At 42.3% G+C, this 23,275-nt stretch overlaps 1 long non-coding RNA gene across 1 annotated transcript; it reads left to right on the forward strand.

Annotated features, from left to right (window-relative positions):
* The first annotated feature begins 1,997 nt into the window (after window positions 1-1,997).
* Window positions 1,998-21,496, forward strand: LOC121195909. Its single transcript, XR_005895521.1, has 3 exons — window positions 1,998-2,127; window positions 2,661-2,734; window positions 21,417-21,496. It is a non-coding gene; the product is annotated as an uncharacterized LOC121195909 (long non-coding RNA).
* The last annotated feature ends 1,779 nt before the right edge of the window (window positions 21,497-23,275 follow it).

Here is a 23,275-nt window from a genome sequence, read left to right on the forward strand (position 1 = left end):
TTTTTGTCCAAAATAGGTCAGACGGCGATTGTGTTTTGTTTGCGAGGGTGTACGTGATGGAGTCATGTTGATTCTTGTATTTCACAAAAGGTGCAAGAAGGAAAGTGTTTGAAGTTTAAGAACTGGTGAAATTTTATGCATTTTTATAAATTCCACTCTCTCTTTACTTTTTATTCAGCTATGAATTGTGCTCACGGGTACATATCCTAAATCTGAATCAGACCTGGCAAAGGACACGAGCCCAAGCTACAAAAGTCAACATTCTTTTGTTGTTGTTAAACAGAACCAGCTGACCATTTTGGAAGTGCCATGAAAACATTTGTGGCTGAATTCAGATATCTCTAAACAGAGGTGTTGTTACTCACGTTGTGTTCAGCGGTTACGTACAGTGTGGGAAACTGAAGATGTCCAATGGGTTTTCCTTCCTGCAGGTCTGATAAACATGGGGTTACCTCCTTTTCTTCTAAGTATTAGAAGTAAACTCTGCTTTTGAATCCTGTTGTCCACTGGGAACTCCTGCTGTCATTTCCTTCTGCCTCGCTATCTAAAGCATGTTCAACAATCCACTTTAAATGCCAACCATAGTAACTACAGCAAACCAAGACAGAAGGTACAATCAGCACAAACTGAAGAAACCAGGACTCTGACCGGAGCTGGAGAATCTGGGACAAAATGGCAAAAAAGGAAGTTCTTAAAGCAGTGGCTTGTGTTTAACTGTGAACAATAAAGATCGTCTTCAATGTTTTGCACTACAATTCTTGAGTTTTGCTTTCTTTCTGCTGTTGAAGTCCCTTGATTTGGTTTGTACTTCTGTGCAAATGCAGCATCAAGATGTTTTGTCAGTATAACCATTTATTTGAATTTGTTTTAGGACTTTTTCAAATAATGTGGTTCCACAGAAAATGAATCAACTATTTTGATAATTTGACTTTCTCTTTTTGGGTTTCTATCTTTTTCTATCTATTTCTGTCTTTGGGTTTTAGCCTATTGGTTGGACAAAAGACATTTAAATATGTTACTTTCAGTTATGATGGCCATTTTTCACAATTTTCTGCCATAAATATACAATATAATAAATCAAGAAAATAATTATGTGATCAGGAGATAGCAAAAATAATCTTGAGTTGCAAGCCCAACGTGTACAAGGACTTACAGATGGTACAGAAATTTGAGGCAGCAGTATCTGTTGAAAGCTGGCATCGAATGCCTGTCCAGATTCCTAGACTTGTTTACTGTTTATAGATCTGTAAATGTTGTTAACTTCAGGCTGCATTTCATTGAGCCAAAGATTTTTATGTGTGTTGAGCAGGTTTGTTAAATGGGTGAAAAAGGCTTAGAACATGTTTATAGTTCCTAAATAAGGTATCAAATAAATGTTGTTTGAATATCTGTACTGAAACTATATCGTATTGGCGCTGGTGAAACCATGATAAAACCAATAATTACAAAAATCCTGATGGGCAAAACACCAGCAAATGCTGCTACTGCTATTATTATTATTATTATTATTATTATTATTATTGCTTACATTATTTTTGATATTATTATTAGTAGTGGAGGTGTAATTTTTGAAAAAAAAAAGGAAGAGACTTACACCATTAAGCATTATATAAACTGTACAATTAGTTTGTGCATTATAGCAGCAATGAAGAAGTTAATGTGGGATTGGTTCATCATGTTGAAGACACTCATACCTACATTAAATATAAAGCTGGATCCAGGACAACGGTTAGCTTAGCTCAGCACGCGACTGACAACAGAAAACAGCTTAGTGAAAAGGCTCCACCAACAAACACCTCTACACCTCACAGAGGACCAGGTCATAGCCTGTTTCAAAAAAATGAAATGACGGCGTACAAAGGGCAGGTTGTGGGTTTACAGCAGGTTTTGTACTAGACTATTTCTTGGCGAAGCGCAGTGACTTCCTGAAGTCACGTGCACGCAGGTGGACTTTAATTAAAAAGAAAATACAGAGCCGACACGAGCCAGGTGAGCTGTTTCCTCGTGCCCCTGGTTTTACGAAGATAAACTAAGATAAGCTAACAGTTCTCCGTGTGACTGTCAACTACGTCCCTGCAATAAAGTGATTTCCCAAAATATCGAACTACTCCTTCAGTAAATACACAGGTGAGTGTGAGTCTGAAAGGTAAATGTTTTTCGCTAACATTTCAGGTGAGCTAAATATAGCAAGAACGCCATTTCCCTCAATCCCGAAACATTTTCTGACAGTGAACCGATACAAACACTTAAAAATATAATAATTTAATCTCATAAATTCGTTTACCGCTGTCATTAAACATGGCAGCGTGTGCTGTGCGTTTGTTGAAGGTTTTACAGGTGAGTGTGGACTGACCTGAAAACTGCTGAAGGTGGTTGTCACTTCAGTGCATTTACAAGCTTTGTTAGGGCCTTTTTATTGTGATTGTTTTTCACGTTATAGCACATTTTATGGCGTCCTATAACAAAAACAATAGTGTTTTGAACGTTTTCTTTAACAGTTTACATCTTTATTTTTGTTAAAGTGTATTGTTTTTCATTTTTGGGCTACTCCCCTCTCTTCTGCTCTTTCCAAAAAGCGGGTATTACAGGGAGTACATGTCTGTGGTCATTTTTGCTTGAGTTTACTTTGATTCCTCTGTTTGTTTTCTTGTTTCCACCAGAGGACACTGTTGCTCCAAAAAAAACCAAAACAAAACCCTAACACCAGACTCTGCAGCCATGTTGGGATCAACAGGTAAGACAGGCGGGTAAATATGGTGTTACACAGCTGATGACTGAAGATGATTCAGATCCTTAGGCTGTTAATGGTGCTGTTAAGGTCAATATATGACAGCAGTATTGATGGTATTGATGAGAAGTGTTGTTATTAGTGGGTTTTTTTTTTTTTTGAAACATATAAGTTGATTTGATATTAGTGTGAATCTGATACCAGAATCTAGGCTGTTGAAAAATCAGAACGAAAACTAAAACCAGAAATATTACAGATGGTGAAACAAATGTTCATCTATATTGCTTTACACAGTTAAACCTGTCAGTATTTTGTGATTTTGTGTTTGAATTTTTCTTGTGTGTGTGTATGTATGTTGTTGATGCATGTGGATACTCATCCGTGTGTGTTTTATCAGCTCCCAATTCCCTGGGCCTCTCTGTAAACTCTCATCCCGCTTCCGGGATTGAATCGTTTTTTGTTTTTTTGTGAGCATAACCAACCAAGTATGATTAGTTTATCAAACGTGTGCATATGTATTTCCAAAAAAAAAAAAAAAAGGGGGGTGGAAAAAAAAGTGATATGATTAATTTACCAGCATTCCACAGGGTCAAGGAAATTGATGCAGGATAATTGGGCACATAGGGAATCCTTGGCAATTTGTGCTTTCAGACTCTACTTGAGAAATTAGATGTCAGTGCAAATGTGAAATTGCTCCTCAATGTTCTCAAAGATTCCATGAAAGTTTAAATATAAATCTTAAGTATTTCCAGCAAAGGGATTCGTTCTTTTTTTTTTTTTGTGCCAACTTGAAATGAATCCCTGTGAAAATGATCTGAATGAAGTGAAAGTGTATGAGGGGGGAAAGAGACATCCGAGCTTGTGTAAAGTTCGGGGCTGCACTCTGTGGAGGATGTCGGGGCTCTTGCTCTCGGTAAAATCCTCATGCAAGAATTCATTAGATTCTTTTTGACAGGAAGTAAAGTTTGAATTCATCTGAAGACATGTAATTATAATATTCAAGATATGTACACCTATAATGCAAAATATAACTCAGATGGTTCAGTATAGCCTACTTTTTTTTTTTCTTCTTCCGGTTGTCAGTGTAGAAGTTAGGAGGTACAAACGTATGACACATGTGTTCATATGACTCAGAATAAATTATATAGGAGTGAATAATTGATAATAAAGGAGCATATATTTGTCAGGTTCACGCGGTCATTGATTAATAAAGTTGCCGTGTGTGTTTTAGTTTGAAAGAACTTAGACAGTTTTATTCCAAAAAGCATCCAGACTCTGATAAGCCACTTTTTATTTAATTCAGTGGTCATCAATTACATTTTATCAATTTAGCTTCAATTTACAAGAATTACTGAAATTACTGAAAATTAATAAATCATCATCATCACAGAGTCTGATCAAAACTTGAGGGAAATTTTCTATTCAAGCAAGATCAAGATAAACTGATCGCTTAAAAGTCTTGCTCCAAAATCCTAGTTATATTTAAATGTTAGTGTTTATTCCTCACGGACACAGTGCAAAAGAAAATGCTAAACAAGAATATTTTTGGTAAGCATACTACATACTGACACTCTGGAAAACGGCTTCATTTGTCCTCATTAAAAGCTTAAAAGTCCATGAATAAATAATCATTAAAGAGGATACTTTTTTCCCTGCTTTTTTTTTTTTTTTTTTTTTTTTTTTTTTTATCTTCGGCCTTATGCAAAATACACTCACTGACTAAATAAATATACTCCATAAAGGCTGTTTAGAAACGTGCCCTCCCCCCTCTGCTTCCACATTTAGATGGCTGACATGCACCTAAAGATCAGATCCTACATTGGCTGTTGGTTTTGGAGGGAAAAATTGGACCTCCGAGAGTCAACTTAATGCAATTAAGTGAGGATGATGAGTCTTTCTCTCTCTCTGTGCTGCTTGAATCCGTAAGCAAGGCAGAATCAAAACTTAAAGGCAAGAAGAAAAGATGAGCATGCACAGACCGGTCCCAGCGGTTTAATTATTTTAATTATCTCTCCTCTTTCAGCTTTCCTAAAAAAGAGGCCATTAAAGGATGCCCGTTTGGGTTAATCTGATTAAAAAAACAAGATGGAGGGAGAGATGAAAGCCTGCAGATGTCAGTGCTAATCAGGGGAGTTAAAACTGCTATTTGTGAACTGGGACGGTTGTTAAAGTGGGTAGAAAGTGCGTGCAGTGTTTTTTTTTTTTTTTTTTTTAAATGCGTTTTTCCTCACTTCAAAACACCTCCTTCCTGCAGCCTCTGTTGATAAACTCCTCAAACTAACACCACGTTTGATTCTCTGCCGCGCTGTGTAGCGGTGCTGGCAGCAGGTCAGGCAAACACAGCGCGACTGGAGAGAAATAGTAAAAGTTTAAGTTCAGTCCCCAGTGATACGGTTTCGTTTCCGTAAAAGGAAGATGCCATTTGAGGAAGTGATGAAAGCAGCCTTAGCAATTAGCAACACCAGAGTGGATCTTACTTAGGTTTTGCAGAAAGTCGGCCAGTAAGGCACGTGATTATTGATTTAACAGTATTTTCCCTTTTAATTCTGATCCAAAAGATGATCGTAAGCTGCTTCTAAGCATGTCATTTTTGCCAACAGTGGAGTCCTCGTGTTGTTATTAGTTCAAGTGAGGAAAGTCTGTCAGTTTGCAATGCAGATTAGGTTGTCTCATGCATTTTTACGTGATTCTCATGGTGCAACCTGTCTTTTTCTTTGTTGTTTCAAGTTACGTGAAGGTGGGGTGCGGAAGGGGGACCGGGCAGGAGAGAGAGTTGTGTTTTTAACGACAGTCAAAGTCCAGCAAGTACAAAACATTTGTGCGCTCAAATCAGGCAGAATGCCCCTTTAATTCTATATAGTTTTAGTTTCTGCATTCAACGCAGGGGAGTCCATTTCTGGAAACATCTTGAAATAGGTTGCTTTCTAATGGAAGTGTTTAAGTATTCTCACTTCACTGGCGGAGTTTTTCACTTGTTCTAAGAAAATCTAAAAAAATTTTTTACAGAAAATGTAAAAAATATTTCTGTCTAAAAATTAATTTTAGATAGAACTGACTTGATAAGCTGGAGATAATTTTTGCAGTGTAATAATTTAATGCGTATAAGAAGCCATGTGCCTCAGCTCCACATCACTCAGCAGGCCAAATGCAACACTGTCAAGTTTCATAATGCAGGGAGTTGTTAAAGTTCCTCTGACTGCAGAGCTTGACATTTGTTCAGGCAAGAATGAGCACAAAACCAGCACAGGTGTTGAGCCATAGCATGGCGAGAGAGGAGGGGAAAGGAGAGAGGGGGAAAAAAAAAAAAACAAAGATCTACTTTCAAACTAAATCAAGCAGAAGGAATGTCCTGAGTGTGTACAGAGATGGACGGGAGCCCATGCAATATTAAAGCGCCATGTCTGGCAATGCCAATCGTGCCACTCCTCTCCGCGGCTCCCGCCCTCCTGGCTTCCCGGCCATCGGCTCTTCCCTCAAGGTGACACTTCAAAGCGGGCACGCAGACGTGGCAGGCTTGGCTGTCGGCATGGAGCCAGCCCCCCCATCCCCCTACTCCCCCCACCCCACTCCATCCTCCTCTTTCTCTCCCGCCCACCACCCATTCTACCCCACTACCCACACCACCACCACCTCAAAGACACAGCTCCTACCCCTGCTGGGCCAGGTCAGCGCCAAGATCCACACCGCTTGCCGCCTCGGGAGCCGCTGTCAAAAAACTCTTCCCCACAAGCTTAATTAATAACGGGCCATTCCTAATGCAAACCCTCTGAATCTGCAGCCTGTTTCCCTCCGATCCTATTGGTGAGTTCTGAGGCCTCGACAGAAGGCAGACAAGGAGAGGAGGGCTGGTTGGGGATGCATCCAAATCATTTGAATTTTGATGATTAGGATTCACATGCATTATTCTCTGCGCTTTATAACCTATTTTCTGTGTTGTACAGAGTTCCTGTCTGTCTGACTGGGTGCTTTTTTTTTTTTTTTTTTTTTTTAAAAAGACGTCTCTCTTCTGCAGATGATTGGAGACACTCGAACCAAAGAATATAGGGCTGCTCTCCTCGGCCTGTCTGACAGGTGGGGTAGGAAAAACCTAAATGTGCACACATACACACACCCAGCCTGCATCAGCTGGGTCCAGGTCCTGTAATCACCTCTCAAACCTGGAGGGAGAATTTTACCAAGCGCGCCGTGATCGATATTTGCCGATCTGTCTGCCCATATCAACCTCAAATAAAAGCAGAGAGCAGGAGACAAGGCAGCACAGGCAGGTCGTGAGGAGGTCTGCGGCGCCCCCGTTTGATGTCTGTGAAAGTGCTCATCAGTGTGTAGAACCGGCCTCATCTCGGCACGCCGGGTCACCGCCACCTCACCCTGAGCAGCTCACGGCTGATTGTCTCACTGTCGGGGCGAGCGAGGTTGTTGTTTTCTGAGGTGAGAGGACGGATCTTTTCCAGCAAGCTGGGCTTCGTTTTTTTAATAGGGCCCCAGCTCCAGCACCTCGCAGGCCTGCTCAGGCCGACACGCTGATGATGAGGAGGGGAACTCGTCCAAACTCACTCCTCCTCCTCCTGCCAGGCCTGAGCTCATGTTGCTACTGTATTTTTATTCACCGCATGTGCTCCTCTGCCTCGTCCGTTGCATTCTTGATGGGATGAGCGGGGAAAAAAAAAGTGCAGGCTAAACAACCCTGTGTGCCTCGAGAAGCCGTGGTTAAATGGTACACAGCTCGGAAACATAAGGTCTGCAAGTACAAGCTCAGCCACGAGAGTATTGTGGCATTTAGGGCAAGGAGCTGGTTACGTTAGCTGACACACTGATATAATTAGGTCGTAATAAATAAAAAAAAGGCAACCGGGGCGTGTCTCAACAGTGGCCATTAGAAAAACTACATAGGTTGCTTTTTAAGAAAAAAAAAGTGATTCGTCTACCTGGAAATACACACACTATTCTCTTTTTGCTGCTCGGTCTCTCACACGTTTACTCAGTGTCCTACTTGCAGAGTCCTTATGAATGTTGTTCTAAACCCCAGAAGCCCTGGCCCTTTAAGTGAGCTAACTGGGGTGGTTGTAGGCTCAAACCAACCTTAATTAGTACGCTTACTGCACAGCGAGGGCAGGTACGAAGGCGAGCCTCTGCACTGCAGTTTCCCTCAGATTAAGCCTCTTTTAGATGAGGCTGTAACCTCCCACAATGACGCGGTAATTAACTTCATTAGCTTTCGATTCTCTTTTAGTTTTGGCAAAGTGGGTGAGGCTTAGTTTTGGCCTCCGTTGAGATAATAGTAGCAGAAATCGGCTAATCTCATCTGTCTGTGTTTTATCTCCACCAATGTTGCTGTATTTCACGCGTGCTACCTGCTGTTCATCTTGGCGACATGCATGTGCATGAGCGGGTTGTAATGAGTCAGGCATCGGGTTTTAATAAGCAGAGCTTTACCCACAGATCCTTCTGTGATTTGCATCCATGTCGGACACGAGGCGTAAAGCGGGGTGATTGATTCATGGCTTGTCCCATATTGGAGCGAGAGAGAGGGAGGAGAGAGAGATAGAGGAGGGCCGTAGATTTATTATCAAGCTCAGCGACAAAGAGAGGAAGAGAGTGTGCATATGTTAATCCGCTGGCTGAACGATGATCAAAGACTGGAACAAGCTGAGCCCTGCTGATCGCCTCGGGGCAAACGATGCTCTCCAAGCAGCTGGGAAAGTGTGCAGACGAGGAGTAAACAGATAGTTAGAAAAATCAATAGCTGAGGTTCAGGCCGCAGCTTGGTGTGAAGGTCAAAGGAGGCTGGTGTCCGTGGCGCGTAGAGGGAAGTCTGGAAACCAGGGGCGCTTTTAGGCCAATTTAAGAGAAGTGATGTGTTTACAGCTGAGTTGTGTCCAGACGTGAAGGAAGTTCAAGCTGAGGTTACGACTGGTCTGGTCAACTTGGTGATATATATTTTAAAAAAAAACATGAAAAAACATCAGTTACTGGTTCAAACTCGAACATCTAAGGACTGGATTCATGGGCAGTGGCATGGTTGTGTGTTTGGAGCGAGGACCTCGCATCAGCTCATTTGGGTTTCAAAGGAAGAAGGATTTTCTTTTTAGTGTCAAAACACCTTGCATGGGTCTCCGTGTGTTCGTTATCTGTTATTTCACCTTTTTCTTTATGCTGACCCAAAGTATTCCCACAAGGCCTCTACCTCAGGTACCCATGCTGTCTGGCTGCTTTGGGAATTTGAGCCATCTCTGTGATCCCGTCCTCAAAGCTCATTTTCGGTTTGAATTTTAAAATTTCCATAGTCAGAAACACCTGGTTGTCCTGTATGTGGTCGTGTAGATAATGTAGACAATGTAGAGCAGGTTCGCTTTCATCAAAACTACAGTATCTGTGAAAAAATAAAAATATTTTCTGTCTTTGCTCTGTTAATTATACATTTATTTCTTTGTTTGCCTATAGCTGAATAATTAAGATGACTTAGCTTCTTACCCCCAAGCTTTGGTGCCTGTTGACTTCCTCCACTTCTGAAGCGGATTGTTTTTGTGATTAGTCACTTTGTTTAATCTGGTAATGATGGCATCCCCTCAGGCTAAATGCCTGATTCGTGCTTACCAGTTTATTTATTCATTTGTACTTTTGACGTGTTAATCTGCATAAACGGCGCAGAGCTCCACCAGGACCCCCGAACGTCTCTCTGCACCTGTCAATTACAACAAATCTGAAACACCAGGAAGCAGCCACCCTGGTCTCTGCACCTTGATCGGGGTAGACGTCTGCCTGTCAGTCAGCCCTGATGTACCCTGTCCTGTCAGGGAGATACAGATACTCATCCCTTCATCTCTGCCTCAGTTCTGCAGCATTAATTGAGCAGAACTGCGGCTAATTAAGAGTGATGAGAGAGAGTGGAGGGCTGCACAGAAATAGACAATACAGCGACACACACACAGCTCGTTTGGCAGTAGTTTTTCACTTGTTTGGCTTGTGACGACTTGTCAGTGGTTCCGTGTATTTTATTCATCTGTACATTGCATATTTCTGTAAAATTCTAGAGGCCTGAAATGGTTAAACTATCCTGTAATTCATAAGAAAAACGCAAAAATATATACTTATATTTTGATAGCATCAGAAAGATTTGGTTTTTCTTCTGTCTTATCACGTCAATTTTGCTAGTTACTCCTTAAGCTTAATTTGAGTCTGACTCTGGAACTGCATGAAAAAACATGGCTATAGACAACCGTGGGGCTTTGTAGAAATTTGTTATATGTATTTGTTATATGTTTTAAACTGGAGGAAATTTGATGGTGTCAGGGTTAGGGGACGTGGATGGTCCGTTATTCACAGGATTGGTGGTTCTGCCCTCAGCTCCTCCATGTGTCCATGTGTCAGTGTTCTGGACCTTCTGAAACTTGTGCAGGTAAAGCTGACATTCACAAGTCTTGACCCAGAAATTGTTGGAGTTGGATACCAGACGTCAAAAGGAACCGGCTGACCTCTCCTGCTGCAGCCCGGCCATTAGAAAATCCTCCGATATGTTGTCGGACAGTTGGAGACCAATAATTTACTGCAGCACATCCCGGTTATCCCTACAGCAGGCCTCTGGTTATCTGATGCAAATGTTCCCAAATGAAACGAATGGGGAAATATCAACAAGCTCTGAGTAATTGCGGCTGATAAAAAATGCATGGGAGTTGTGGTGCCGGACTTGCTTCCCGCAGACGCAGGGAAGTTATCTCTCATTACCCAGATCGTGATAAAGTGCACCGACTTCGCCATCAAGCTAAAGCAATGCATTCAGCTCCGCCTAATAAAGGCTGCTGCCTACCATGCACTTGCTCGTGAAATCCATTTGGAGCAGTTTGTTACAGAGGAGAAATGGTTGCTGGCTGCAACGATTAATTTTCTCTCTCTATGTGCTTTGACGCTTGTCTCCATAGTTAAAAATCCCTGCACATGAAGTCTAGATGTTTTATTCATTGTAAAACTTAATTTATATACAAGTATGGATGTACACTATGTTAGGATTTCAGACTAACAACCTCCATAGTACACTTAGAGCGTAGAGTCTGTTGCAGTTGTTCATTGGTGAACTGGGGATTACAATATCAGTTAGTTTTCAACTGCAACTTGTCTTGATGTGTTTCTTGCTGCACCACAATTCAAGACCTCAGTCCTTCAATCTGTCACCTGAGTGTCAGGAGACAGGACAAGCTCTGATTCAGTCTGCCATGCAAAACAGCTGCTTGGCTCCGAGAAATCTGAATAATAAAGAGGATGACACGATGGCTGTCGCTGCGAGCACAGTGGGGGATCCAGACTCCACAAAATAAAAACATGAGACTAGATTATGAGGAATGGATGAGGGTGATTTCATGCCAAAGATGAGCAGTTATTTTTCTGTGCTGCTGGGAAACTTGTAGTCTGTGGAGATTTGAAAAATCACCCGCCCCCCCAAAAAAAGAGTAGATGTGGTTGGTGCCTCGAGTTTAAAACTCAATAAGGTCAGGCTGAAACACCAAGCCAGTGTTTCTGGATGTTTTAGCTCATTTGCTGCTTCACATCAGCTTACTGTTGGGTGTATTACGTTGTAATACGTGTTTCTCCAAACAGCTATCAGTCCCCTTTCACTTCACTTTGGTGTTAATATCATTGTGTAGACTTCAAAATGCTTGCATGAGATACATAATCCAAAACAATGAGCATCGCCGCCTTTTATTTTTGTTACTTTTGTTTTATCTTTGCAAGGAGAAACAGCTGTCGGGTCCAGGTCACATCGTAAGTCTTCAAAATCAAATTAGCATTCAAGATAGGAGCCTTTGAAGCCTCTGAATGCTGACTATTAAAATGACACCGCATTTGAACATTTTGCTTTGAGAGCTGTGTTAAGGTTTTTTTTGTTGTGCAGCTTGTAGCGTCAGTCAGTCTGTCAGTTGGTCCACTTTGGTCTGAAATATCTCAGCAGCTATTTGATGGATCTCCATGAAATGTTCACATATTCATGCTCCACTCAGGTTGAATTGAACCTTGTGTTTAGTGCTGATTCCTAAATGTTTGCATGCTTGCATAATCCAGAAGGGTACAGTTCTGTGTGGCAGCATGAACTGGTCTGAAAACAATAAGTTAGCCAAGGATGAGAACATGACTTTAAAAAAGTAGACACGGAAGTTGGCATTGTGATGCATTATGCAAGTTGAGTTTCACACTGCCCTGAAATGAAAGGAATCCATTAGTTTCCACGAAGATGAAAACAATTATATATATATATATATATATATATATATATATATATATATATATATATATATATATATATATATATATGTGTCTCAGTTGGCAGCAATGTAAAGTATTTGAGAGAGATTTACAAAAAATGCTGAAGCATGCAAAAACTTTATTAATAAAAAAAAAATTATTAATATTCACTGTTCATCCATAAATGCTGTCAGAAAAGGACCCCTTTCTGATGACAGGTAACATTTCTGTGAACTTTGAGATCTGCCTGTTGCCCATGCAGATGAAAGGATCATCAGCAATCCAGCAAAAAAAAAAAAAAAAAACTTCACTTCTCAACTAGGGTTAATGCTTGTGGCAGTACACTGACGTCAACAGCTGTTCTCAAACAAGCCCTTTGATGACTCATTGACAGCAGAAGCTCCCGATTGCCACTTTCACTAACTGGGGAAATGTCAGCGTCTGCACTCGACGGAGGCTGATCACAGTCCCTCCACAGGTCCCGCCTGCCAGAACGAGGCGGTGATGAAATAGCTCTGGTGTTAATGGATGTGAGAGCAATCTTGACCCTCACCAAAGAGCAGGCTCTCTGTCTCCATTAAAAAGGGCCTTTGCTTTGGTCTGGATCAGAGCCTTAGCTCTCTCTGTGCCACGGGGAGTAGCCAAACAAAGGTAATTGTACGCCTCCTCTGCCCCCTCCACCTCCACGTCAGGACTCAGGGGAGTGTCAGTGGAGGACACAGGTTTTGAAATAGAGAGGAAGCACACACACAGACAAGTAATGATTAGGTTATTAGCACCGAGGTGACTAATTACCTAATTGTACTGTCAAAAGGGGGAGCAGGAGGGGAGCCAGGCTGCAAGGTGAGGAGAGGAGAGGGGACCAGAGGTGGAGTGTTTGGAGAAACTCGGGTTCATCTCTACTCTCCTGCCTCCCCAGGCTGGGCTGCCGGGGTGGGTCCCTCGCTACGTCTCTTTCCCCGCGGCGTTCCCCCTCAGCCTGCTGTTCGGGTCCCAGTGACATCTGCTCGTAGCACGATGTGTCCTCCCTCCCCCCCTCGGAGGCCGGAGTACCCCCTCCACACCCCCGCATGCCTCCCCGTGCAGATGTTGCACTCCCTGGGTCCTGCCTGCGTGGAGAGCGTCAGGCCTGTTTGATGTGTGATGAAACGGAATCGAGCGAGCCACTCGGGGACTCAGGGAGCAAAGGGGGTAGAGGGGGTGAGGAAGGGTACCAGCGAAAGAGGGTAGGGGGGGAGGAGGAGGGCAGATTGGGAAGAGTACAAGGAGGAAGGGATGTTGGGATAAGTCTCATTACAATATCAATCAGAGGCTGGGCACAGAGTACAGGGTTGGGATGTCCCTGCACTGGAGGTCAGAAACCTCAGGAGGAGGATGATGGGAAGGAGGAGATGGGAGGAAACAAGGAGAGGAGAGGAAAGAAAATAAGTGTCAAGGAAACAAGGAGAGGAACTGAGATGAGAGAGGGAAAGAAATTCAGGGAAAGGAAAGTAGATAAGAGAAAACAGGGTGAGAAGAGAAGAAAAGAACAGATAGAGGAAAAGAGGAAAGGAAAACAGATAAAAGAAGAGGAAGTAAGGGGAATAACCACAGGAGAGGAATGACAGCATAAGGAGGAGAGATGGAAAAAGAGAGGAAACCAGAAGAAATGAGGAAATGAGATGAAAGAGAGGGAAAGGAAAAAGGGGATGAGACAAATGTAGGTGAGAGAAATCATGATTAGAGGAAGGAAACAAGGGAAAGCAAGACGGAGGCAAAGGAAAGACAGAAAGAGAAGAGGAAATTAAAGGAAAATAAAAACAGAAGGAAACACAAGGAGAGCAGGTGAAACTAAAGATTTTAAATAAATAAAATTAGAGGAAAGGAACAAGGAAATGTAAGTGGAAGAGGAGAAAAAATGGATGAAAGTGTGAATAGATGGTTTAAGTATATGAGAGGAGACAGGGTGCGAGAAAAGGAGTCCAGAGGAGAGAAGAGGAAATAACACTGGAGGAGAGGAAAGAGCAAACAAGGAGGAGAAAGATAGACATCGAGTAGATGAGAGGAGAGGAAAGGAAATTAGATGAAAGGAGACGAAATAAGAGGAAAGGAAAGGAAATCAGAGAACTCATGATAAGAGGAGAGGAGGCAAGAGTAGAGGAGCTGGTCGCAGCTTTTCTCTCATGTTTCCTTTCTCTGTTTCTTCCTCCAACATGGGCTCCTTCCCTCGACTCCTCGCTCTGCGTTCCTGCATATTCCCTCATTTACTCCTGCATCTCTCTGCCTAATCTTGCTCCCCGTGCAGTATGTTAATTATTGTTGTGAAAGAACAGAATGTTAATGATGACAAGGAGGAGGAGGATGATGATGATGATGATGATGGTGCGATTATGATTACCACTTAGTGCGGGCAGTGCCATGCCACATAGAGAAAAGTTTAACAGGAGGAAGTGGGTGAAGAAGCACTAACAGGGGATCAGGTGAAGCAATGGATAGGTTAGCAGTTAAAGATCAAAGTGAAAAACAAAGGCGGATTTCAAACGGGCCCAGAGAGCTTGGCAACAGACCCACGGCTCCTCTGATAATACTTAGATCTATAAATGTTTCTTTTTTTTATTTATTTATTTTCTTATTTATTTTTAAAATTATTCATCGCCATAATAATTTGGGCCTAACAAGCACTTGAGGGAGACGGCTTCCTTTTGCATCTCTCTCTCCCCCATTTCTTTAGTTCCCCGCTCTGTGGTGCTGGGAGCTCGGGGATTTGGGGGCACTATTAGAGAGAATTTCTTTTATTTGCTGCTAATGAATGATATGCATGATACTATTTTCTTTTTTCTTGTGTACTTTGTGGGGGTAACTGCGAGGATTGGGGCAGGAGCTGGAGAATTGGACTCTTTTTCAAGGCTTTGTTCATTTAACCCTCTTCTCGCCTTCCGAGCGAGTGCACGAGGTTGTTATCATCACTTTGCCAGATTTCCAATTCAAATATGCTATCGTACTTCACTTGACACCAGTGATATGGCATAGTTTGACTTTGTTTTGCTATTTTCAGTCACACTGTATGTTTGTGAAATATGGGTTAACTGGTCTGTAGATACAGGAGAGGCACAGCAGGTCTGTAAACATCTCTGCCACCTAGAGAAATAACTGCACATTTATTGTTCTTGATTCAAAAAAATGATCCCTATTTTTTTTTTCCATGCCTACACGGTGCAAACACAGAGCACTTTATTCAGCCTAATGCTGTGCTGACACTGTGTGATTTCAGTAATTGTTCGTGTGTTATTTATATGTGAATTAATACACTACATGTTTTAATCAGCTTCTCCATAAACTAATCACCACATGTTAATGCTCACACTGAAAATTAACACTGAGCCCCTGATTGGTTCTGTCCATTGACAGTTCCAAGAAACTACAGTCAGATGCAACTAACTAAGCTCACTGCAGTTTGTAACAGAACATCTGAGGGCAGGGAGGTGGGAAATCAAATCAGGGAACTACTCAAACTGTAAACTGTAAAACAATTCTTGAAACAACCTGATATTTATTAGAGCTCAGAAAACTGACTGCAGCCTTTTTTTTTTTGTTTGTTTGTTTGATGCAGAAAAAATGACCTGTAACTAACATATTACTTGTTAAATCTGATATTTTTGCAGTATATTCTCCTGCTGCCGTATTATATGAAGTATTTATTTTGCTGTTTGTGCAAAGATGTTGATAGTCACCGGGGAAACACTGACCTTCACCTTTCTGTGCAGGAAATAGCGCAAATACCTTTTAAAGTCTCGTCTCAATAGGCTTTTGGAACAACTGCACACAAACACACACACACATACACACATGCATACATAGGCAAACAGGAACATAAACTATTTTGCCTGCAGTGATTGCTGCAATGCCATATTCCAAATGTTAAAACAGCAGCACACATCAGTTCGCTCTGTGCCGGTGTAAACATGGCCTGATAATGACCTCCCTCCTGACTGGAGAGAGCTGCTCCTCCTCAACTGTCCCTCCTCTCCTCTTCTTCCTCTTTTTCTTCTTCTTCTTCTTCTTTGGTGTGATGTGTGAGTCGACCCGGGCCTCAAAAACTTTGAAGTTGCCTCTCTGCCACCTTCTGCCTAAATCGGCAGCTTCTGATGGGAGTTGATGGAGGCTCTATTGTCTCCCTTTGGAGCGAGCTTGCAGGAGAGGTCGTGTGATGAATGTTTGAGCAGCAGTGATAAAGCTGCACTTTTCCCATGCTGAGAGTCATGCCAGAGGCTTCACACGCCTCGTCGGTCAGGAGGGGAGAGTCCAGGCTTGGGCCGCCCTGATCTTTACCTCCTACAGTGGGCTATATGGATGGGGCTTCAGGGAGCTCTGGGGCTAAAGGTCGAGTGCATAAGCACAGAGCACAAGTCCATAACACACCTGAGAGAAAAGACCTGTGTGTTTTGTTGATGCACAGATTCACACTGATGCCAGGCCTTTATTCTCTTTAAGACACGCTGCACAAAAAACAAACTTTGTACAAATATGTGTGGACGCTGAGGGCTCGCGTTAATGTTTAATTCAAGGCTGTAAATGACCATTCATTAGTAAACCTCATACTTCAGTCTTCTCAATGTTACATGAGCGAATGTTTAACTTTTAATATGGCAGCAGAGATGTCAACACATGTTGGGGTCTGAATTAAAAACTACCACAGATTGACTCAATTAGCGCAATCCTGTGAAATCCATCACTCAGATGCAACTTGCCGATGTTAAATCCCCCGTCTTTGTTTGTTTCTGCACAGCTTGTTGCTCCCCAAACCCCAAACATCTGTGCAGAGGGAGGGGACGGGGGGGTTTGTGGGGGGGTTGATGGCAGGCCACATGGGGAGGGCCTCCCCTCTCTCAGTCTGTCAGCCCACCTGACTGCTGCTGTGGCAGGCCTGCCCAAGGCAAGACCACAGGCTAGGGCCTCTTGTGGGCCTCCAGCAGGGCTCACCAGCCTCCCTGAGCCCATTAGAGCACCCCTCCTTCCACCTCCGCCTGGGTAGCCCCCACCCAGCCCTGCAGCCCTCTGCCCCAAGATGCCATTGCTCTCCGTCCTTCTCTGCTCTTTGCTGAAATAACTCTATTGTTTTCCACTGTTTGCCATGTTGTGTCTGTAATAGGAGCAGTTTGGGGGCATGTTTTTTTTTTAAATTTATTTTTCTGCCTTTGCTTGCCTTGTCCTCAGGCTGCAAGGTTTCAAATCAGGCTCCTGAGAGGTTCCGCCTTCCAGTGGTGTGAGAGTATTTTTAGGGAACAAATCCCAGAAAGGCCTTTTTACAGTTACTGCACTAATGTGGTGTGACTGTCAAAGCTTCCACTTGTGTCCAGTGCTCCCCTGAACGGTCCAACATGGAGGATTGTTGAAGCACTTAACCTGAATTCGCTGCGTGTTACAGCAAAGACAGTAGAAGGCAGTATTTGTGTTGTATATTTCTCTCTCTGGTTCTAACATCTCCGATTTAATAAGATTGTCTCGAGAGCAGCTGAGATTCTCAGAGGCAAGGTGAGGCAGGGGGGGCTGGGGGAGGTGGATGATCAGATATTCTAGATATCCTGTGATTCTCTGTCTATTTGAGTCTTTTTGATCTAAATGAAACTACAGGGTGCAGAACGGACCCTGCATGTGAATCAGACCCGGCGACTTTGCATACGAGCCGCAGAAATACCAGGAGAGCAAATTCATGTTCAAGCCCAGTTGTGGATGCAATTTGTGAACGTGAGCTTCTGAAGCGCGCTGTAATGGTTCAATTTATAATTAATCATATCTGATTTGCCAGATTGCCATAAACTTAGGGAATAAAAATTTGGGAGTGTTGGGGTTTCTTACTTTTTTAAACATTAAGTATTTATGATCCTTGATGGATATATAAACTGTGTTAAATCCATTGCCTTGAATATTGATTATCTCTAATTAAAAATGCAGTTTGATAAGAAGGTTAGCAGCTTTCTCTGGTCAGCCCCCCCCCCCCCCCCCCCCCCCCCGTTTTACAACTTTCATAATATTTTTTTTTAAATTCCTGACCTCCTTGTGGTGTTTCCCTGTTTGCAGTTCAGTATGCCAATTAGCTGTAGAGCTCTTTAACGAGCAAGTCATTAGTTCTAATTAGGATGCGGTTAACTGCGATGCATTAAAAGGCGAAACCCATCATGTTGAAGGATGGCGGTGTCGCCGCTAAGCTCGACTGGAAGCAGCTGCCGACTTTCCTGAGAGGGTCACGCCATAAACAAATACTCCCCTGAGCACAGCGATGGGACACCTACTCGTAGAGAATTATTGGCATGCAAAATTAACAAAAGCAGGTATTTCAAGTGTGCTGTTGGAAAGAAGTGGAATTGTGTCTGTCTTTTATTTCTTGGACAAACTAACAGGTGTATCTCATAATGTTGTAGCCCCACAAAATGATTTATAGGAACGCTGTCTCCTAAAATTATGTTTATATACTATAAAGACAGAAACGTAATGCTACCCAGATTATATTTCTATCAGCATTATCAGGAAAGTTTTTAAACAATGTGTCTGTCATGAAATGTTCATACTGAAGATATGTGCTAAATTATCACTGATCTTTTTTTAACATTAACATTAACATTAATAGCTGTTTTTTTTTCCAGTTTAGACAAAAAATTGCAAGTTCAGTGTCAAACTGTCGTCTCTAGCTGTGGACGCGCTTTCTATCACTTCTATTCTTCTAACGAAGTTAGCCAGCTCACCAGCTAGCCCCTGCCCATCCTGTCCTGTAACACTATTTTGCCATCATGGGTCATGGTAGTGTCCAGTCTGCCCTCAGTCCAACATAAGAGGATGAAGATATAGCACTGCCCTAAGGGCAGATTCTAACCTTTGGCTTGTCTCTCAGATTTCTATGTGGTATGAGAATAACCCTCTGTAGGTTTAAAAAAAACATTGCCATAATCAATGGAGCAATTACATTTCTTCCTTAAGGAATGAGGCAAACATATGAACACATCATAATTTTTAGGAGACAGTGTTGCTCCTGTTCTGCTTTTTCATTACATAGTAAAAAAATACCTTGTTGATTTCCATTAAGTTCACTATATAAAAGACAAGTTAGGTCATTTATTGTTTCCTTACAAAACCACATGAATGATTCATTTGAGTGTTTTCTTACTTTGGAATGAGATTGTTGTCAAAGTTCTTCAAAGGTTTTATAGTCTCATTTTTTAATGTCTTAAATTTTCTTAGCTAACTTAGCCTACTTTAAACCTTTGTTTATTGATGTTCCTTTCTCAGCTGAACAGTATTTTTACAAAATTTAAGCATCTCTTATGGGGCAGTGGTTATGTTTTAACAAAAGTTTAAAAAGTTTGTTTACTTAGATATAATTCCATGACTTTTAAATAATAGTTCATAACAACATGAGGATTCTGTGAAGGCCTTTGGAGAGCAATCCACTGAATTACATTTGCAAAAACGTCCTTTTTTTTTTTTTATCACGAGAACTGGTTTAACTGTTGAACAAAAAAACTGTTTTTGGTACTATGAAGCTATCTTAGACACTTACATTTCACAAACTCTTTTAGGTGAAGCTGTTTGGTACATATGGAGGATCTGAATCTCATTACCTAAAGTCAGAATAGTTGGCAGACAGTTGTTTTTGCTAATGTGTGCACAGGGACAAGGGAGGAGGAGGAGGAGGAGGATGGCAGGGCGGCGGGTTGTAGCTGAGGATGTGCAGGTGCAATGTGGAATGAAACACAGGGAGGAAAGATAAAGAGGAAGAAGGAAATCATTGAGCGAGACTCGTAATGTGGGAGTCGCGGGGCTCGGCATAAATCGTCGTAGATTACGGAGCCTGTGGAGATCTTTCGACTTGTGTTCCTCCTCTTCCTGCCTTCTGTTTGACATGAGAGTGAATGAGGTAATCCACGGTGCTCAGGGGTACACAGGCTCTGCTCCCATCTGGGCTTTGAACCTTTTGCTCACCTCACGCTCGGTCTCTGGTGTGTCGTGGTACAGTCGAGCATGTCAAACAAAGAAATTAAAGATGGCAGTTTACAGGGAAACACTCGGCTCTTTTGGTAACACGGCTCCGAGAAAAACCTGACAAATTGATTTAAAAGGATGAAATACGTTCCCCAACCCACAAACGTTTCCCCCTCACCTTTTAAAACATATTTACCTCCCTGTCTGTTCCCTTTCTGTCACTTTGGGAAGGCGTGTGCGCTTTGTGCACGTTTGTGTCTGTTTGCATGTTTGCATTTATGTACTCATTCATTTTTCATGCTTGTAATAGCACTTCTTTGCAGCTATTTCTATCAATCAGGGTTTTTTTTTTTTTTTTTTGTTTGCATGTGAGATTATATGTGAGTGCATACAATATGTGTGTGTTTTTTGAAACCGCTCTGCATGCAAGTGTGTTTTCAAAAGCAGGACTGCGACAGTTCCTTTGTTGCTCACAGCTGTCCCACATTAGGGATCAGCCACTATTCCCCAGGCAGTAAAGGGTTTTCAGAGGCCTTGCTAATTGGCTGTAATCTCCTTTTTAAACTTGAAAGCCAGCAAGCCTCCAGCCTCACAGTTTACAAGCAATTAATGCAAGGAACACCAATATTGCTGGTCACAACTGGTGTATATCTGCTCCCTCTTCTTGCGGTTTCCTCTTATCTGATCTCACGCCCATCTCAGGGGCGGATTGACTCCTCCTGTGTTATGGGCCCCGGTGTAAACAGCTACTCAGTAGTGGGGCCTTCTGGGGAAGAGGAGCGGCGGGGGGATTTGGTGTGAATCTTGAAGTGTCCGTGGGGATGATGGCGGGGTTTGGGGATCGGAGGGGTTTCCTTCTTAGGCGCTGATGAAATAATAATGCACAGAGTTGGCGAGGCTGAAATTTGCACATGAAAATCCTCTCCCTTCGCGCTCCTTGCGTCTAATGTGCCGCCGATGACAATCCCTGCCTCTCACAGTTTATATGCAAATGAGTTCTCTCAGCTTTTTCCTCCTCAGAGAGTCGCCCAGCCGAGCTAGAGAGAGCGAGATAGACAGAGAGATATAAAGTGAAAGAGACAGAGTGGGGCTTTTTTGTTGTGTTTTGTTTGTGTTTGTCTTGTTTATTTTTAAAAGGATTTTTAAAAGATGATAATATATTTTAATTTTTCCCTTTGTTTTTTTTTTTTTTTCCTGAAAGGCGATATGCAGATTCTCTGAAGAGTTTGAAATGCCAGACTTTTCTATTGTGTTTAATTGGAACATAATGCCGGCAGTCTAAATAAAGTGTTTGTGTGAAGTAAGAAATGGTTGTATGATGACTAATTTTTTTTTGGGGGGGGGGGTGGTTCTCCAACAAACAACACTCATCTCCCCCTCAGGAGTCTCCTCTACCCGTGCTTGTCTGATTATTCTCTTTTGATATAAATACTGTTTCCTCTCTGTGACCTCTGCTCTGTCTGGTTTCCTCTTTTTTTTTTTTTTTTTTAATTTCTGTCTGCAGGTCTCAGCCTCCTGCTCAGCCGTCCTGTTGGCTTTTGAGGAGAGGAGTCCGGTGTTAACGTCACATCACCAGACACTCCAAGCTGCTCGCCATAAATTATGGTAAACATAAACAACACACATGAATTGGAAGTCACTGGAAAGCAAGAATTTTTTGTTTGTCTTTCTGTTTGGAAATGAAAACCATGGATCTAAAACACAGAGCTGAAGATAATGATTAGTAGCTTTACACAGTCAGCCTAAATTTCATGAACTCCATTTTTGTTTTTATTCTAATATTCACTGAAGAAGCCAGACCAATCAACAAACACAGGGAGTTTCAGATGATGCTTTCACTCCCAAACATTATGAACAACTATTTAAGCCAGAGTTGTTTGAAAAATATAAAATAGAGCATGATTCAGCAATAGCATGACCACTTTTACATCTCACACGTATTCAGAAACTGATTACGGCAGACAGTGTGGGACAAATTTGCCCAAAACGTCACCTTTTTGCAATCAGACTTCGGTATGTTTTATTACCTACTTGTTATGATGTCTGGGGCCGAGGGGCTGGGGGTGTGGCACAGGAGTACAGAGGGGGAGAGGAGAGGGGCTTCATGTCAGCCTGCTCTCCTCAGTCACGGCCAGTTAGTTAAAGCAAATGCAGGCGGACCCTGGAGAGAGCGCAGGGCGGCGGAGAGTGCCAATCACGGCCGAGCCCTGGGCATTCCTCGGTACAGCTCGCCTTGAGCAACTTTTTATTAATTTAATAAACATCCCACAGAGATGGAGCAATGTGGACTTGCGTACCCTCGCAGACGAGAGCACTGCTCGGGCCTAATGAGATGTGCTAGTCACACACGCACATATTCACACATACGTGAAATGTGCACACACCCCGCCTGAAAACATGCAAGCGTTCAGCCCACAGGCTCATTTGCTCAATAAATATGAATAAGAAAAAAAAACAAAAACATTTTCACAGTTTCCTATTGTGGTCTCTAGCCATGAAGATACCATGATGCCATACAGCTAAGTCTTGGTTTTATTCACCCAAGTTTTGAGATTCATCTCTGAGCTTTCTGCCTCTACACTAATCCAAAGGAAGTGAATGGAATTTCATTACAATATTGAAAAATGATGTTTAAAACATCTCTTTCCAAGAAACAGTGGTACTGTGGACAATCCACATAACACACTGTCAAAAGATTTCACAGGGACCGTTTCTTTAGTGGAAAGTATATGTAAGAACATATACTGTGAATGTGCATCTGTGGATCCTCCAGGGTAAACAGGACATTGTTTCTGGAGTAGGGCTGGGTAGTGAACCTCAGTTCTTTCTGGTTCTGACCGAAATGCGTCAGAAACATCAAGTCAAGTATTGAAAGTTGGCATTGAAAGTCTTAAGCCTTTCGATGCCCCTTTTGATTCTTTTCAGAACTTGACTCTACAGACACATTTCAGTCAGTGCACAGAAAGTATTAAGGTTACATACCCAGCCTCACTCTGCCCAGAAAATGTGCTGGTCGCTCTGAATAAACCACAGAGCTCATAGAAGAAATCCCATTGAAAACTGTTGTTGTTCTGTAGATTATCCAGAGTAAAACTTTCAAGAAAGATTTTCATTTTTAAATGCTTTGAACACCAGAAATGAAATAATGTTCACCTGCATCATATTGGAGTGCTGACAGGAATCTTAGAGGTGGACGTCTCAAAACTTGGGCAAATAAAACCAGAAATATGTGCATGGTTATCGGCCACAAGACGCAAGTGAGAAAATATTGTATTTTGGGTGCATTGACCCTTTAACGGCATCTTTGAAATAAAGTTCTTCTCTCCGGCCCCCGAACCGCTCCTCAGACTGAGAGTTCATTAC

Source organism: Toxotes jaculatrix, chromosome 16, assembly GCF_017976425.1.
Source record: "Toxotes jaculatrix isolate fToxJac2 chromosome 16, fToxJac2.pri, whole genome shotgun sequence".
NCBI lineage: Eukaryota > Metazoa > Chordata > Actinopteri > Toxotidae > Toxotes > Toxotes jaculatrix.